The 18,503-nt window shown below is 35.3% G+C and overlaps 1 long non-coding RNA gene across 1 annotated transcript; it reads left to right on the forward strand.

The window, feature by feature from the left end:
• Positions 1-7,860: 7,860 nt before the first annotated feature.
• LOC116563706 lies at positions 7,861-16,112 on the forward strand. The gene is made up of 3 exons (XR_004274531.1): positions 7,861-7,982; positions 13,016-13,017; positions 16,102-16,112. It is a non-coding gene; the product is annotated as an uncharacterized LOC116563706 (long non-coding RNA).
• Positions 16,113-18,503: the final 2,391 nt, after the last annotated feature.

Here is an 18,503-nt window from a genome sequence, read left to right on the forward strand (position 1 = left end):
ACAGGTACAACTGTCATAGTCCTAATTGTTCATGAAGTACTAATTTGCAAAAGTTTTAAAATTTTATGTTACCTGGAAATAGAAGCAAAATATCAATTAAAAACTACATTTAAATTTTAAATAATCCAATCTCAAGAAAACACCAATATACAGTAAAATCACTTTATCACTAGCATAAAGTCTAGGTCACAAATGTTCACCTTTTGGCATTTTTGTAAACTTGATGAAGATAAGAAGAACTGGCACAGACTGCCAAGAGTTGAAGAGTCAGAGAACTAAGTCCTTTTTCTACACTCAAAACAGTGAATGTTAGTTCTTTATAGCTTAAGTATGGTCCAAACATTACCTACATCTGTTACAGTCAAGTGTCAACAAGTGAGTAATTCTGGGGAATAAATTTATAGAGAAATATTTATATACCAGTGAAGGTAAAGAAGAAAAACATGTTATAAATGGAAGAAAGTAAACTTGAAGATAGGAAAGGGTCTAGAAATTGACAAAGAGCTGGTAACTATGGAAACCAAGTGATGGATACATGAGGTCATTATACCATTCTATCTACTTTTGTGTATAATTTTTTTATTACAAAAAGAAAAGAAGGGATAAAAATTAAAGAAGTAAAGGAGGGAGGGAGGAAAGAAAGAAAAGAATAATATAACAGGAAAAGGAGGAAACAAAAACAGACATAAAAAAAAGAAAAACATATTTTGCCAACCTGAACTACATAATGGCAACATTCTAGTTGGCCCATGATTCAGTATATTTGATCATTTGGGTCCCTTTTGTAACATAATTATGTTTTTATGAACATTATTCATTGAACATGCATTTCTATGTCAGAGACTTTACATGTATTATCATACTTGGTCCTTGCATGAACCCTATGATTGGTACTGTTACTATCCATGTTGAGAGATTACAAAGTGAAACTTAGAGATAAGTGGCTTGCCCAGGTTCTCACAGTTGACAAGTGTCAGTGCTGAATTTCAAGCCAGGAATGTCTCACTGCAGAGGGAGAACCATCACACACTGCTATATGTTACATAAGCAGCTCATCTGCACATGTTCTTTTGGCTTATACTGTAATTCAGGTTGATGCAAGGATATCAGGGTAAAGTATTGTGGAATAATTGGGATCCCTGGAGCTAGACTGTCAACTAACATATACTACATAAGAGAGGCCATTTTTGTTTTCAAATTAAATTCCATCTACATATTTATGTACCCAAGAGAATATTTTTTTTTTTTTTGAGACGGAGTTTCACTCATGTTACCCAGGCTGGAGTGCAATGGCGCGATCTCGGCTCACCGCAACCTCCGCCTCCTGGGTTCAGGCAATTCTCCTGCCTCAGCCTCCTGAGTAGTTGGGATTACAGGCACGCACCACCATGCCCAGCTAATTTTTTGTATTTTTAGTAGAGACGGGGTTTCACCATGTTGACCAGGATGGTCTCGATCTTTTGACCTCGTGATCCACCCGCCTCTGCCTCCCAAAGTGCTGGGATTACAGGCTTGAGCCACCGCGCCCGGCCTCCAAGAGAATATTTTTAATGTTATTACATTTACAAGCTTATTGATATCTGTTGCAGGTATTCTAAGAAATAATATTTTTACATGCACAGTAACTACATATATCAGTACAAAAATTAAATGTGTCAGTTATACAGCACTACTTTATATCAGTGGCCTTCAATTATACCTTGAGCCCCATTCCACCATATATGGATGCCCATATTTTCAGATAATTTGCGTTCTCCCATTTTATCTCCAAGCTATGTCTATATTCCAGGGCATTTCTGTAGCGAGAGAACAGAAGGGAGCATTAAACAACATGTCTAATCTTTGAACGTCCTCAAAACTGCACATTGGTCTTCCATTAGATGTTCCTGCCTACTGTTCAATCAGCAGCACACATGGATTACCGCAGCTTTCTTCCACATCCAGGTCACAAGGCTTCTCCAGGTCTTGTTTACTGTCTCTCAGGGGCTGCCCTATCGTTCTCAAAGCTTCTCCACTTCTCTGAGGTAATAAGAAACTCAGAGGGGCTATCTAAATCTCTGCTGTGAAGATTCCTTTAAAAACTAAAAGTAGAACTACCATTTGAACCAGCAATCCCACTACTATCTAGCCAGAGGAAAAGAAGTCGTTATAAGAAAAAAGATAATTGCACACGCATGTTTATGACAGCACAATTAGCAACTACAAAAACATGGAACCAACCCAAGTACGCATATCAACAAGTGGATAAAAAATTGTGGTGAGTTGTATAATTATTTCATTATATATTCCAATGTAATAATAATAGTAATAAAGTGCATAAGTGTGATATGCTTAAATCATCCTGAAACTATCCCCCGCCCATCCGTGGAAAAAGTCTTCCATAAAACTGGTCCCTGGGGCCAAAAAGTTTGGGGACCACTGTACTAGATAATGGGCAATACAAAATTTTGTTTGCTTTTCTGCTGTACCTAGAGATGAAGGTTCTCTGGGTTTCCTGTTACATAAGCCCAACACCCAGATTTTAGACCAGAGTTGAGTGATAGGCCACAAGATCACTTCACAGAGTTAGTTGCACCAGCTCTATTGTGCCATTCAACTCAAGAAAACTTTTCTACTCTTCAAATGGGTGAAAATGGCTCTCATTAATAATGTATTCTTCCGAATGTGTTGTTTTCCCAAGAATCTATGTTTTAGACAAGTGTTTGATTATTTTTTACCCTCACCTTGTTGTTCTCCATTTCCAAAGTAGTGAAAGGAGATCTTCAGCTGTTTGGGTTGGGTAAAGGTCAGCTAAATTAAAAGTAAAATCTACAAGGGTAAAACAATCTTAGTTAATACCTCGAAATATTGCACACCATGCATACACAAGAAAAAAATACACTTTGGGCAGGCATGGTGGCACATGTATATAACTCCAGCACTTTGTGAGGCTAAGGTGGGAGAATCTCTTGATACTAGGAGTTTGAAACCAGCCTGGGCAAAATAGCAAGACTCCATCTCTAAAAATACATATATTTTGTTTTGTTTGTCAAAAAAAAATCACTGTTTATTTATCACAAAGCTTAAAAGCACATTATATTCTTAAATTTAATCCAAGATCTTTCTGTAGATGGTAGAAAAGCTGTAGAACAGGAAAACCAGAATTTAGTAACAGAGTCTTAACATGGAAGTGATATACAGCGTCATGATACGCTAACCCATTCTTTTGCTGTATAGTGTTTCTGATAATGCCTGTCAATTGTGGAGAAACTTGGGCATGCATACATGGATATTGCATGCATTAAATGTTTTAATTATTGAATGCTTGATATGTATGAATTACTTTGCAAAGAACTAGCAATATAAAAATAAATTATAAAGAGAATTCTGGCTTTTGCTCTGTGATATGGAGAACTGTAGAGAGGGTTACTCTCATTATTTATAATAATGAAATAAGACTGAATTAACTTGGAATGTATGACATTTTTCCAATCCAAAAAGAGATAACGTTTCAGAACAACCAACTGACCCAAAATCTGTGAAGATACAGGCACTTGCAGAAAGAGAGGAAATGTGAGCAGTCAAATACCTGGGATAAATGCAATCAGATGTCTATAGAAATCGTTTACCAAAAATAATTAATTTGTATGTGAAAGGCTGTGCAGACTGTGGAAAGTTTAAAGCTTGTAAACACTTCAGAAACGGAAAGAGTCTGAACTCTCTCACAAGCCCCTTCCCAATGAATTTCATGGGGTAGTCATAGAATAGGTAGAAAGCTCACTTAAAAAGTCTCTTGTGTTTCAGACCTGGGAGAGAGGAAGAACAGCCATGTTAAAGAGGTAAGAAACCCTGCCTAATTAGGAAAGACCCCTCTTTCCTAATTCCTTTATGAAACAAGCCTCTGTCTGTCTGTGAGAAGCAGGGCAGCAAACACTGCCCCCCTCAGGATAACAGTAAAACTGATTGCAGCTGGAGGAAAGAACAGAAGGGAAAAATAATCTACTCCTAAAGGACAATAGAACTGAAGGCTCTCTGGAGTTCCTGTTATATCAGCCCAATCTGCAGATCTTAGTTCAGAGTTCCAAGAATCAAGGACACAGTGCCTGACTAAGAATAAAACTTAATTTGAATAGAGAATGCTCTCCATATTGCCCCCACAGCCCAGCAAATCCAAAATAGCAAAAGCAGAATACTGCTGGGAGAGGTGCAGGAGAGAAAAAGAGCAGGCAAAGAAACACTTTCCGAGGCACAACATAAAGGTGAACCTTACAGCTTATGAACTAACAGACATTGCTGTGGTTAATCAACATGACTTTAAACACAAAGCTGTCACCAGAGTATTTTAAAGTCTACAGTGCCCTCTGGGAAAACATAAAAACATTAAACCTCAAACCTAGACAGAATCCTGATTATATTAAATCAAAACCCCACACTGAAGACCTACAGGTAAAAAGGGTGTGCCCATATTAAGGCATAAAAATTATTTATCTCAATCTGTACTCTCCAACATGAGATATTTGGCTTTTATCAAAAAAATGTGAGGCATAGGAAAAGGCAAGAAAAAGCATTCCTGAGGGACAAAACAATTGTCAGTATCAGATTTAGCTATGACACAGACGTTAAAGGATCTAAGATTAATATGTTCAAGATTCTAATAAAATAGTTGGCCACATACAAGAGCTGATGGGAGATTTCATCAAACAGATGAAGACTACAAGAAAGAATTAAGTGGAAATAATTGAAGAAAACAAACAAAAGAAAAAAAAACAGGAAAAAAGATAAAAGCTACCTTCAATGAGCTTATCAGTTGACTCAACACAGCTGAAGAAAGAAGCAAAGAATGTACAGATGGATTGACAGAGACCAGAGAAATAGAATGGGGCAGAAACAAAGTTTGAAGAAAAATATTAAAAATTGCAGACAGCAAACCATGAATTCGAGAAGAACAGAGACTACCAAGCAGGATTAAATCCAAAAAAACGAAAAATAGGTATGTCATAATCAAACTGCTGAAAACTGAGACCAAGAGATATTCTTTCTCTGCTAGAGAAAGAAGAAACATTATACAAAGAAGACTAAGAATAGGTATTACAATAAAATTCTCATCAGAAAACAGGCAAACCAGAACACCAAAAAAGTGACGTCTATAAGCCTCTGAAAGAAAAACAACTGTGAATTGAGAATTCTATATCCAGAAAGTAAATGTTTAGAGAAGTGAAAGCAAAGTAAAAACTTTCTCAAACAAACAAACATAAAAAACTGGAAGAATTCATCCCACGAAGATTACTTTTAAAGTTAATGTCGGTCTCAGTGGCTCATAACTGTAATCCCAGCACTTTGGGAGGCTGAGGGGGATGGATCACCTGAGGTCATTTCGAGACCAGCCTGACTAACATGGTGAAACCCCATCTCTACTAAAAGTACAAAATTAGCTGGGCATGGTAGCTACTCGGGAAGCTGAGGCAGGAGAATTGCTTGAACCCAGGAGTTGAAGATTGCAGTGAGCTGAGATCGCACCATTTCATCCTAGACTGGGCAACAAAAGTGAAACTCCATCTCAAAAAAAATATTTTTTTTAAAAAAGAAATGATTAAAAAAAGTTCTTTAGCAGAATGATTATGATGTCAGACTGAAAATAGGATCTAGAATACTAGAATAATAGAATACTAGAAACAAAAGGAAGATAAATTTTTTACGTTTATCTCAAATATCTGAATGTGCAAAGCAAAAATTGTTACATTTGTGTTTGTAGTATATACAAAAGTAAAATGTATAACAAAGCACAAAAAAATGAAAAGGACAGATCAAGCAGCATAATTAAAGTTATACCATGGAAATATTGCAGATTCAGTTTCCAGACCACCTTAATAAAGCAAATATTGCAATAAAGTGAGTCAAACACATTTTTTAGTTTCCCAGTGCATATAAAAGCTATGTTTAGGTTATACTATAATCTATTAAATGTGCAATAGCAGTATGTCTTTAAAAAACAATATTCATAACTTAATTTGAAAATATTTTATTGCTAAGACATGCTAACAATCATCTGAGCCTTCAACAAGTCATAATCTTTTTGCTGGTGGAAGGCTTTGCCTCAATATTGATAGTTAGTGACTGAGTAGGAGAGTAGTTGCTAAAGTTTGGAGTGGCTGTGGCAATTTCATAAAATAAGATGATAAAGCTTGCTGCATTGATTGACTCATGTCATCACAAAAGATTTGACTGTCGCATGTGATGCTGTTTGATATGATTGTATTTGATGTGATTTTACCCACAGTAGAACTTTTTTCAGAATTAGTATCAATCCTCTCAAACCCTGCCAGTGCTTTATGAACTAAGTTTATGTCACATTCTAAATTATTTGTTATCATTTCAACACTATTCATAGGTTTTTTAAGAGTAGCAGATTCCAATTCAAGAAAACACTTTTTTTGCTCAACCACAGAAAGAAACTCATTTATTCAAGTTTTAGCATGAGATTGCAGCAATTCAGACACATCTTTGGGCTCCACTTTTAATTTTAGTTCTCTTGCTATTTTTATCACATCAGCAGTGACTTCCTGAACTGCGGTTTTAGACCCCTTAGAGTCACCCATAGGGGTTGGAATCAACTTTTTTCAAACTCCTGTTAATGTTGATAGTTTCACCTTCTACCATAATCATGAATGTTCTTAATGGCATTTAGAATGGTGAATCCTTTCCAGGGGTTTTCAATTTATCTGCCCAGATCCACCAGATAAATCACTATCCAAGGAAGCTACAAATGTATAAAATGTATTTCTTAAATAATAAGGACTTGAAAGTCAAAGTTACTCCTTTGGGCTGCAGAATGGATGTTGTGTTAGCAGGCATGAAAACATTAATCTTCTCATACATCTCCATCAGAGATCTTGGGTGATGAGGTGCACTGTCAATGAGCAGTAATATTAAAAAAAAAAAAAAAAAACTCTTAAAGGCCATAGGATTTTCAGACTCCAACATAAATAAGCATTAAAGCCACTGATGCGTTAGCCCCTAACAAGAGAGTCAGCCTTCCCTTTGAAGCTTCGAAGCCAGGAGTTGGCTTCTCCGCCAGGCTATGTAAGTCCTAGATGGTGTTTCCTCCCATAGAAGGCATTTTTATCTACATATAGCCACTTTCATCAATTACCTCAGCTGAATTTTCTGGATAACTTGCTGCTCCTTCTTCCTTAAACTTTTGTTATTGAGATGGCTTCTTTCCTTAAACTTCAAAAACCAACCTCTGCTGTCTTCAAACTGTTCTTCTATGGCTTCCTTATTTCTCTCAGCCTTTATAGGACTGAAGAGAATTAGGACCTTTCTCTGGATTTGGCTTTGGCTTACAGGTATGTTGTGGCTGGTTTGATCTTCCACCCAGACCACTCAAATTTTCTTCATATCAGCAACAAGCCTGTTTTGCTTTCTTCTCATTCATGTGTTTACTAGAGTAGCACTTTTAGTTTCCTTTAAAAACTTTTACTTTGCATTCACAATTTGGCTAATTGTTTAGTGCAAGTGGCCTAGCTTTCAGCCTATAGTAACTTTCGACGTATCTTTCTCACTAACTTTAATCATTCCTAGTTTTCTATTTTAAATGAAAGACATATAATTCCTCATTTCGCTTGAACACTTAGAAGCCGTTGTAGTTTATTAATTGGCTTAATTTTGATATTGTTCTGTCTTAGGGAATAGGGAGGTCCAAAGAGATGAGGAACGGTTGGTCAGTGTAGCCAATAGAACAGACAGCATTTATGGAATAAGTTTGCTGTCTTATACAGGTGCAGTTTATGGTGCACCCAAACAATTACAATGGTAACATAAAAGATTACTGATCACAGTTCATCATAATAGTTATAACAATTAAAAAAAAAGTTTGAAATATTTTGAGAATTACCAAAATGTGACTGACATAGAGACACAAAGTGAGTATATACTATTGCAAAAATGGCACTGATAAACTTGCTTAATGCAAGGTTGCCATAAACCTTCAATTTATTAAAAATGTAATGCAAAGCACAATAAAGAAAAATGCAATAAAATGAGGTATGTCTGTATTTGAAAGTAGGATGCCAAGGGAAAGGTGAAATGCAGACCATGACAAATGAATCTAATTGTATTACAGATTAATTATGTAACTGCACAAAGGGGATGGGGGAAAGGTTACTGAACTAAGTAATTTTGGAAAACAGTCTTCTGACAGGGTACTGTAAAGCTAAAGGCGAAAAGACTAACTATGCTGAAACACCATCCTATAGTTGTACATTTGTTTTTTTATTAGGGGTACAAGTTACCAATTCTCAAACTACTTTATTTGTATGCTAGGAATGAACAAATAGGTAAATATGTACAATGAAAGCTATGTTTCTTATCACTGAACCAAAGACATTGAAAAATACAGAAAGATAGAGTCATAGTGAACTCTGTGGGGCATGATTGAAGTCAGAAGCATCAATACAGATTCACTGTCTTTTAAAAACATGTAATTCAGAGAGATAGACACAGAAGTAAATGTAGCTTTGTGTCATATGTTAGTATATGGGAGCTAACACTGAAAAAACTCTCAATGTACAAATTTGGAACAATTTGAAAAATAAAATACATAATGAGAGTATTGAATTCCAACTCAATAAATTAGAAGAATCCCTAAGTCCATACTGGGATAGATACATAAAAGATAAAGGAAAACACTCCCTTACAGAAGAATTCCAGTCAAGAAATGTAGAAAGAATGAATAAAGTATAAAATCACCATGAGAACACCATGGTATTCTTTTTTATGAAAATTCCAATTATGGCTAAATTAGTGGGCAAAGTTTAAGGAGAAACAGGGTATCTGCATAGTTTCAAAATATCTATTCCACAATATTTAGAAATCACAAAGGGAAAAAATTGTAAAGCTTGGAGAATCCTGGCAGACGGCACTTAACCAAGGTTAACATCATGGCTGATATATATCAACACTGTGAAACTTCTGTTAGATGCTCTGAGAAGCGCACATCACCTCTGTGAGATCCTTTCCACTAACATATGCCTCAAGCTAATCATGAGAAAATATCAGACAAACTCTAATTGATAAATGTTCTGCAAAATAACAGACCAATACTCTTCACAAAAACCAAAGTAATGAAAAGACGAGAAAAGGCTGAGCAACTGACACAACTGAACAAATAAGAAAACATGAAAACTAAACACTGAATTGGACCCTGAAAGAAAAAAAAAGGCCTCAGTAAAACAATTGATGAAATCCAAATAAACTATGTGATTTAGTTAATATTTTACTAAGATTAATTTCTTAATCTTGGTAAATGTTCTGTGGTCATATAAGATGTTAACGTAAGACGAAGTTGGGTGAAAGGTATATAGAAACTGTACTATTTCTGAAACTCTTCTGTAAGTATGTGTTTGTGTGTGTGTGTGTATATATGTGTGTGTGTATATATATATATATATATATATGTATATATATACACCATAAAAGATGGAGAAATTACTGATTAGTCAAAATCTCAATGAACAGTTGATATGAAAAGAAAATAAATAAAACAATACTATAACTGTTATGAATACCAAGGACTAACTACAGAGAAGATCCAAGACTGCCTCTAGGAGAAAGCATAACATTTGAGATAATCCATATAAAATGATTCTGATAAGAGAAGCAAGTTGGAATTTCCAGAAAAAATAAGAAGCATATATGAAAGATGGTGGAGTGGCCCAGGAACTACAAGTGGATTGATATGGCTGAAACAAAAGTGAAGTGCTAAATTAAATACAAGTAAACATCAGACCCTGAGGAATGTTTTCTTATATTCAAAACAAAAAGGGATAACCAAAAGGCTTTGTATCTGCATCTCAATCTGTTTGGGCTGCTATAAATACCACATATGAGTACCATAGGCTTATAAACAACAGAAATTTATTTCTCATAGTTCTGGAGGCTGGAAAGTCCAAGATAAAGGTGCCAGCAGATTCAGTGTCTAGTGAAGGCTACCTCCTCACACATAGCAACCGTCTTACTCTAACTTCACATGGCAGCAGGGGTGAAGAGTTTCTCTGCTGGGGCATCTCTTATAAGGGCAGTAATCTTATTCATGAAAGCTCCATCCCCATTATCTAATCACTTCCCAATGGCCCCACTTCTGAAAACCATCACCTTGGGGATGAGGATTTAAACATATGACCTTTGAGGGGACAGAAACATTCAGGCCATAGCAATAAGGAGCATTCAGACAGAAGCAGTTTTGTGTTTTAGAAACATCATGTTTGATCACCCTGTGGAAAATAAGAAGATAAAATGAAACTGTGCAAGTATCTAGTTACTAGTTCAATGCTTATTCTTCCAAATTACCTTTTATTTAGAACTCTAAATTAATGCAACCTATGATACCAATAACAGAGACTTAGTGATAGAAACATTTGAAGTCTTCAAATGCCAATACATTAATCCTCACTCCTCAAGTGAAACAACCTGGAAATATCTACCCCAAACTGCAGAAAATGCATTTAAAAATTCAAATACTGTGCCTTATTAATATATACCAAAAATATTTTTATATCTCTTTGAGCAATGTAAATTATAATACAGCTAACTCTATCATTCGTCTAGACAATAAGTATTTACTGAGCATCCACTGTGTGTCAAGCACTATTCTAGGTATTTAAGATTTAATATTTTTTATGGATAAATGTTAGCAATATATATTAAGTGGAAACAGTGAAAAAGATTATAACAATTTTTATGTGTCATATGAAAGATTTAATATTTTTAAGACAAAAAAAATTCCTTTTCTTCATGAAGCTCATGTTCTGGGGTGAGTTGTGAGATAGAAAAAATAATTAGCACCTGTAATCCCAGCACTTTTGGAGGCTGAGGTGGGTGAATCACCTGAGATCCTGAGTTCAAGACCAGCCTGGCCAACATGGTGAAACCCTGTCTCTACTAAAATAATAATACAAAAATTAACCAGGTGTGCTGGTGGGCTCCTGTAATCTCAGCTTCTTGGGAGGCTGAGGTATGAGAATCACTTGAACCTGGAAAACAGAGGTTGCAGTGAGCCAAGATCATGCCATTGTACTCCACCCTGGGCGGCGGAGCAACACTCCATCTCAAAAAAAAAGGAAAAAATGATTAAATTTTATATTCACCGTGTATTAGAAGATAATAAGAGCTATGAATAAAAATAAATCAGGGTAAGGATGATAAGGAAAGCTGGAGAGGAGGGAAACGTGCAATTTTAAATAAAGTGGTCAGTTAGGTCTGATTTAAAAAGTGATATTTGACCCACAACCCATGCAAATATACTTAAGGGAAGAGCTTTCCTAGTATGAGGAAAAGCTAGAGAATATCTCTGGAGAGAGTATGCCTGAAATATTAAAGGAAGAGAAAGCAGCCCAGAGTGGCTAAAGTTGAGTAGACAAAAAGAGGATAAATAAGACATGACTTTGGAGAGGTAGCATGGGGTCAAGGCCTTGTAGGACTCAGCTGCCATCGCAAGGAGTTTGGTTCTTATTCCGAATGAGAGGAGGGCTAGTGTAGGATTATGAGCAAAGGAATGACATCATTAAGCTTGTATTTTAAGAGAATATCCTTTCTTCCATACTACAAATAGGAGATGCAGCAAGGATAGAATCATAAAAGCTAATTAGAAGACAATTGCAGTAATCTAGGAAAGAAATTTTGATGACTTGTGCCAGAAAGGGAGAAGAGGTCAGATTCTGTATATATTTTCAAGGTAGAGCAATCAGGATTTCCAGACAAATTGGATATAAGATACAACAGAAAGATAAAGATAACTCCAAGGTTTTTTACCTAAGCAGCTGAAAAGATAGGATTGCTCTCAACTGAGATGAGAATACTGTAGATGAAACCAATTTGGAGAGGAAGATTAGATGTTCCCTTTTTAACATGTTAAGTCTGAGATGACTATTAGACGTCCAAGTGAACTTCTCATCAGCAATTGGATTTCTAAGTCTGAGGTTTGGAGGAGATGTCTCATCTGAATACAAATGGAGAAATATCAATGTACAGCATGTATTTAAATCATGAAACTGAATTCAGTCACAGAGGAAGTAGGTGTGGAAGAAATGTCAGCAAGCTTTTTCTGTAAAGGGCCAGATCGCAACTATTTTAGGCTTTAACGACTGTTGCAACTAATGAAATATATCTATGTAGATCAAAGGGACCATAAAAAACACACAAATGAATGGACATGGCTGTGACTCAATAAAACTTTTATTTATCAAAACAGGCACAAATTGGACTTGGGACCATGGGCCTTAGTTTGCCAATTGCTGATAAAGGTAAACCAGAAAAATCAAGTACTGAGCCCAGATGCACAAGTTTAAGTCAGAGAGGAAAAAGAAAAGAAACTGGCACAGGAAATTGAAAAGTAGCCCGGGACATAGTGGAAAAACCAGGAAAATGTCCTGTTGTGAGCAAGAAGTGAACCAAGTATTTGAAGGAAGAATGATCAAGTCTATCAAATGTGGCTGACAGTTCACATAAAATGAAGACAGAATGGTCAACAAGCTGAGGAGAGAATAACGGCAAGCATGGTTTTGGTAAAGTGACTGGGGGCAAAAGCCTGACTAAGTGGGTTCGAGATTAGACTGGGAGGAAAGGACAAAAAGATATACTCTTGCTAAATATATAATTAGCAGAAATACATTTAGAAAGATTTTAGAAATATGTAAAAAGACATTTTATATTTAGAAGTATGTAAAACTCTTGCTGGAAGTTGTGCTGCAAAAGAAGGAAAAGGTGAGGTTGGGAGTTTTGAGCAAAATGGGACAAAAACAGAGTATTTTTATGCTGTTGGGAATGACCCAATAAAAACAAAATAATTGTCAGTGCAGGAAAAGGAGGTGATTGCTGGGACCACATCCTTGAGTAGGAAGAAGTTATGGAGTCTTGCATACCAACTAGGAGGCCATTCTTAGATGAAAGTGGAACAGTTCATTTCTAACAACAGGTGGCAGGTAAAATATATTAGAATCTGTGGCAGGTTGTTAAATATGATCATGAAAAGTTGTAAAAGTCGTTTTCTGAAAGTGAACAGCTGAGACTGAGGATGAATAAAGAAAATTTAGAGATTTGAGGAAAGAGAGATACTATAAGATAGCTAACTGGAAAAGTGATTGGATGGGAAAATCCAGTCATTGGCAAGCAGCATTAGAAGTCCAGTCCACTCTAATTTGCATCATGAACTTCAACTGAAAAGAGTCAGCCATGCTGTTTTTATTTTTTTGTCTGCTCTGTTCATCTATAGAAGGCCAAACAACTCTATGCTAGATTTAATCAGTGTTAGAGTTTCACAAAAGTGTATGACAGAGAGAAGGGCAAGATAATTAACTCTATATGAAGGGGATGACTATAATGAATGAAAAGAGCAATTAAGCTGAGTGAAAAGGAAAAGGACACCATGAAAAGGTGAGACAGTGAAAAGGCGATAAGATCAAAGCATTGCAGATTCCAGTGGGGTGGAAGGATGGTCAAATGTAGAGAATTAGATACAGTAACCTGTAAAGAGAAGAGGTGCTAATCAAAGATTGGGGTATATAAAACTGAGATTATAAAGGGACTGCAATTACCAGTCATGACAAGATCACTGCCTGTTTATCAAGTCCCAGACATTCTTCCAGGCAGTTGTTATGTAGTCACCCATTTAAATTACACAGAATACTAATGAAGCACTTATCATCAGCAAGCATAATAAACCATTGCAGCCCTGAGTAGAGTGGTAATTAATGACTTCTCTTCCCTGTGGCCATCCATAGTTTTCTTCGGAGGCAGATCATCACAGTTCCTTTCTCATTCTTGGATAGGCAAGGATACCTTTCTGGAAGATTTCTATAAATCTCTAAAGAAGGTAGTAATTACTTAGCAGTTTATGTAAAACTGTCTGCTTTTTAGGGCTTCTTCTGTTGTATGGAGGATAATATTTATAATACATTTATGAACAATGAAGGTATATTGTGCAGCAAGGGTATATTACCTACATGGTGATAGAATTAATCACTTTCCCTTAGGAAGAAATAAGTATATTTTAAATCTTAGAGAAAAATACAATATTGAACCAAATAACCAAAGGGATTATGATATACATATACACTTGGTGCACACTATGAATGTGATGTTTCACATTTGTGGATCCAACTAACCGCAGATAGAAAATATCCAGAAAAAATAATGGTTTTTCTCTGTACTGAACATAGTTTCTATTCCTGTCATTATTCCCTAAATCATACAACTATTTATATGGCATTTATATCTTATTAAGTTTTATAAGCAATATCGAGATTATTTAAAGTATATAGGAGGATGTTTTAAGTTATATGCCATATTATATATGGCATATATTATAATATTCAAATATTATACCATTTTATATTAGAGACTTGAGCATCCATGGATACCCTGGGGGTAGGGTTCTGGAACCAATCCCTGATAAATACTGAGAAAAAAAAATATATATATATGAGATAACTAATGATATATATATGATACATATATATACCAAATATAATATCAGTTTGATATATGATATATATCATTATATACTATATTATATATAGTATATATATATCATTATATACTATATTATATATAGTATATATATATCATTATATATAATACATATAATATCATTAATGAGTTAGTTATTTTAGAATAAAGTTTTTCTCCAAACTTAGCAAATTTCAGAATAATGTTTACTTCTAGGAGAATATCTGGCATTTAGGTGGAACTCACTAGGTATTAGCTAAATGAATCAACAAAAAGTGAGACTGCCTTCTCTTAGAAACAAATGACCTCCCACCAACATTTAGTTTTTTGGGTTTTTTTTCCTTATGATATGAAATCTTTGAGACAAGGCTTGTTTTTTCCTTTTCTCAGGACTGCAGTTACACAAGTTATTCTCCAACTCATATAGGTAACAACCTTGCTTCATAAATACGATAATTTCAGAACTATGCCCATTTGCTTCAAAGGGCATTTCCCCCTTCATTAATTCATTTCTTTTTGGTCCCAGTCCTCACCCTTTATAAGATGATGTGTAATAGGGAACAATCTTCCCCTTCATTGTGCATGCTCCTGGGGAAGCTAAGAGCCTGGAAAGCTATACTTCATAGACTAAGATGACGCCAGCAAGCTCTGGCAAGAGAATGATTGAACATCCTCAGAGTCATTTCATGGCTATTTGTTCCATCCCAGAATCACATCAAGCACAGGCCTCCAAGTTGAAATTATATCACTTTGTCCTTGCTTCCCAGGTAAGGGCAATGAAAAATGAGTATATTCCCCACCATGTAATGATAAATAATGACATTTCCCTTCACAGCTGATATGTATTTTACAACATCATCAGAGAAGTCTAATTACCAAACAAAATGATAAGATATATCAGAACACAAGGAGTCTAGATTAAACACACAAGGAATAGGCATTTGCATTTTCACCATCCTTCAGTGTCACTGCAATAATAGGAAAATGGCAACCAGAAGGTGCATAATGAATATTCTATTAAATATTCATTTGGATTGTAAATAACTTAAAATTTTAAACTACCCACAAAAAGAATGTAAGAGAAGGGTACAAATGTGTCTGGCTGATAAAAGAGAACTGATAAGCAGAGCTAGAGGGAAAATAAAAAGAAGATTTAGCATCAAACTGAGTAAATAATTGCTGAGGGGCCCATAAGAACAGAAAGGGGTGCATTTGCTTTTAGGAATCTGACTAGGCAAATTTGGCTTGCACAAATTTTGATCTGTAGTTGTTCAGGTAGATTAACATTATGTACCCTGCAATGGGGTCATTTTTATAATCACATTTTAAAAATTACAATAATATTCCTATAAACATAAGGGTGGTTTTTTTTAGCATTTGGAGGTTTTCCTGATTGTGAACTTCTTTCTTGTTTTAGGCCTGCATGGCTCATTGAGCCGGCTACTGAATTGAGACTTTGAATATCCCAGATTCTTGTTTATTGAGATTGGACTAGTCGTTCCAGAATCAGTAAAACAGAAACAGCAATAATAACTTCTCATATAGGGAGCAGTGGCCAAAACAAATTTAAAAAGAAGGTTGAAAGCAAAGGATGCAGAACAGGAATCAACATTCACTGAGTATCTGCCAAGATCCAGGCACCTTCTAAGTACAAAGCAAGTCACATAAAAAACATTATCTTATTCCACAACAATACTTGATGGTTGGTCTTAGTATAACCCATTTTGTGAATAAGGAAAATGGAATTCAGAAAAGTTAGGTAACTTGCCAAAAGTCACACTGTAGAATATGAATTTGAATCCAAGTCTACGTAAACCCACAGGCTTTATTCTTTTATTTTTTTAACTACCCTGTATAGTTTTATTGGCTTATGTGAGAGCCATTATAAACCATAATTTTAAAACGCAGATGTTGCAGGCAGGTTCGGGTTACATTTTATATACCTAGTCTGTCTAAAAGTATCTGGAACACAGTATGTACCCAATGAATACTTGTGGGAGACAAGGAGAAAGAGAACCAATCTGGTGCTCAATATTAAGCTATTTCTGGTAAAATTACATAAAAAAACAAAGTTCATTTTCAAGAGGTAACATACACCACAATATAAAATGAATACATGTGCCAAAGATTTTTTTTAATTCACTAAATAATGAGGGAACCAATACGATGTTACCAATGGCAAAAGGGGAATCAAAGAACTACACATATGTAGAACATGAGGAATGCTGAAATAAATTTGCTTAATCGATGAAAAACTGGTTCATACTCATAGAGCAAGTATAACCTGCATTTCCAGGGGGATGTAATTTACACTTCCACAGACAATAAATTATTTGGATTTCTACCTGTATCATCAACCTTATAGAGATGTAAAATAGCTTAAAGACAATAAAAACACTGGACAGAATACCCAATAGTCTTTTCTTCCCCCCACTTCAATCTTTCATGAATTTTTCTGACAAACTAAGATCAACAAAATTAATATGAAAACAAGAATACCTTCAGTTTTACAAAATAGTATCCCAAAGGTTTGACTCAATCAAAGAATAGCAATGGTTTTCTCATTATTACTTATAACTTGTTAGAAACCATTTGTGACCTAGGAAACAAAAATACTTATCATCTGAATTTTCTGTGAGACTAGAAGACCTCTAATATACCATAAAATCAAACATTCTTTTCTAAAAATTTGAATTTGCAAAATTTAAGCAGTAGAGAATTCTAACGCCAGAACTAAAACCAGAATTCTGCTGGCTGCCCATGCTAGACATCCATGCTCCCACTGCCATATTCAACCATTGTCAAATAGAGTGAATAAAGGTCATATATGCTTCTACGTTTGCTGATTGGAGCCTGTCATCTTTAACCTTTTTGTTTGTTTTGGTATATTACTATACTTATCTTTCATCTTTTTTTCTTACCATCTCTCTCCTTTTTCTTTCTGTAGAGCTTATGTATGCTGTTTAGGTCTATATTTCTAAAACTGGAATTTAATACAAACATATGAATTACACAGAAACATGCTTTATCATTGGCGTTTCAGGAATGCACAACATCTAGAGATTTAGATATATCTGTATTGTTACTTTAGAGCCTGAAGTTAATGCCTAAGTTTTAAAACCGCTTAATTCTTAAAGATCATTCCCACCGACTTACAGCTTGTTTTCACATCATTTCCTGTATGGATGGTACCTTAATCTCCCTATCCATGCATATTTCCTCATCCAAAGATCAACATTACATACTCCATGTAGTGCATTACATCTTTCAAAATTACTTAGCAATTTATTGCTAGAGAATAATTAACAAACATCAGAAAATATCTCTTCTGGGTTCAGGACATAGATGATAGATAAAGAACCAGGTTAAGTATGGGATAAAATTCAAATACTTAGCATTAATTTTGATGCTAAGTTAAATTTGATACTCAGGCTTCCTACCTGAGACACAGAAATTATGTAGGTGATAAAAAAAAATCCCCAAATTATGGTAGGAGGTTCTGTTCATCTGTAGTCTGGAAAGGGATAAAACATGGCCAGCACACGTCAGCACAACTCTGACAGTTATCCATGGGTGGCAATTTAAGGGCATTTGTAGCAGCTGCTAGAGTACTTCCCATCCAGAATTTTGTTATGCTGGTTTTGAAAAGGCACTACTAAACTTTATGCCAGCTATTACATTAGGCTGTTGGCAGCAGAAAATTTATTCTGTCCTAGAAAATCGTAGGAGCACAAGAGAAAGAGGCTCTTCTCCTCAATTCACCATAGTGCCCTCCTCAGCACACCTTCAGCTTTGTTTATGGAAGTTCATCCAGATTGTTGGGAGAAAGATACTTCAAGAGTGTTTTGGCTATGCACAATAAGTGGAAACAATGATATTCTGAATAACTGAAAACTTGGAAAATCATAGGAATATGATTTTTAATTTCCATAAAACTTATATCCAGGAGGAATCCAAAAAGGATTTAAGATGATTCAAAATTCTTTCAACTAACATTGGACTAAATATAAACATGGCATGGT

The sequence above is a fragment of the Sapajus apella genome, unplaced genomic scaffold (assembly GCF_009761245.1).
Source record: "Sapajus apella isolate SASKATOON/1434 unplaced genomic scaffold, GSC_monkey_1.0 scaffold36, whole genome shotgun sequence".
Taxonomy (NCBI): domain Eukaryota; kingdom Metazoa; phylum Chordata; class Mammalia; order Primates; family Cebidae; genus Sapajus; species Sapajus apella.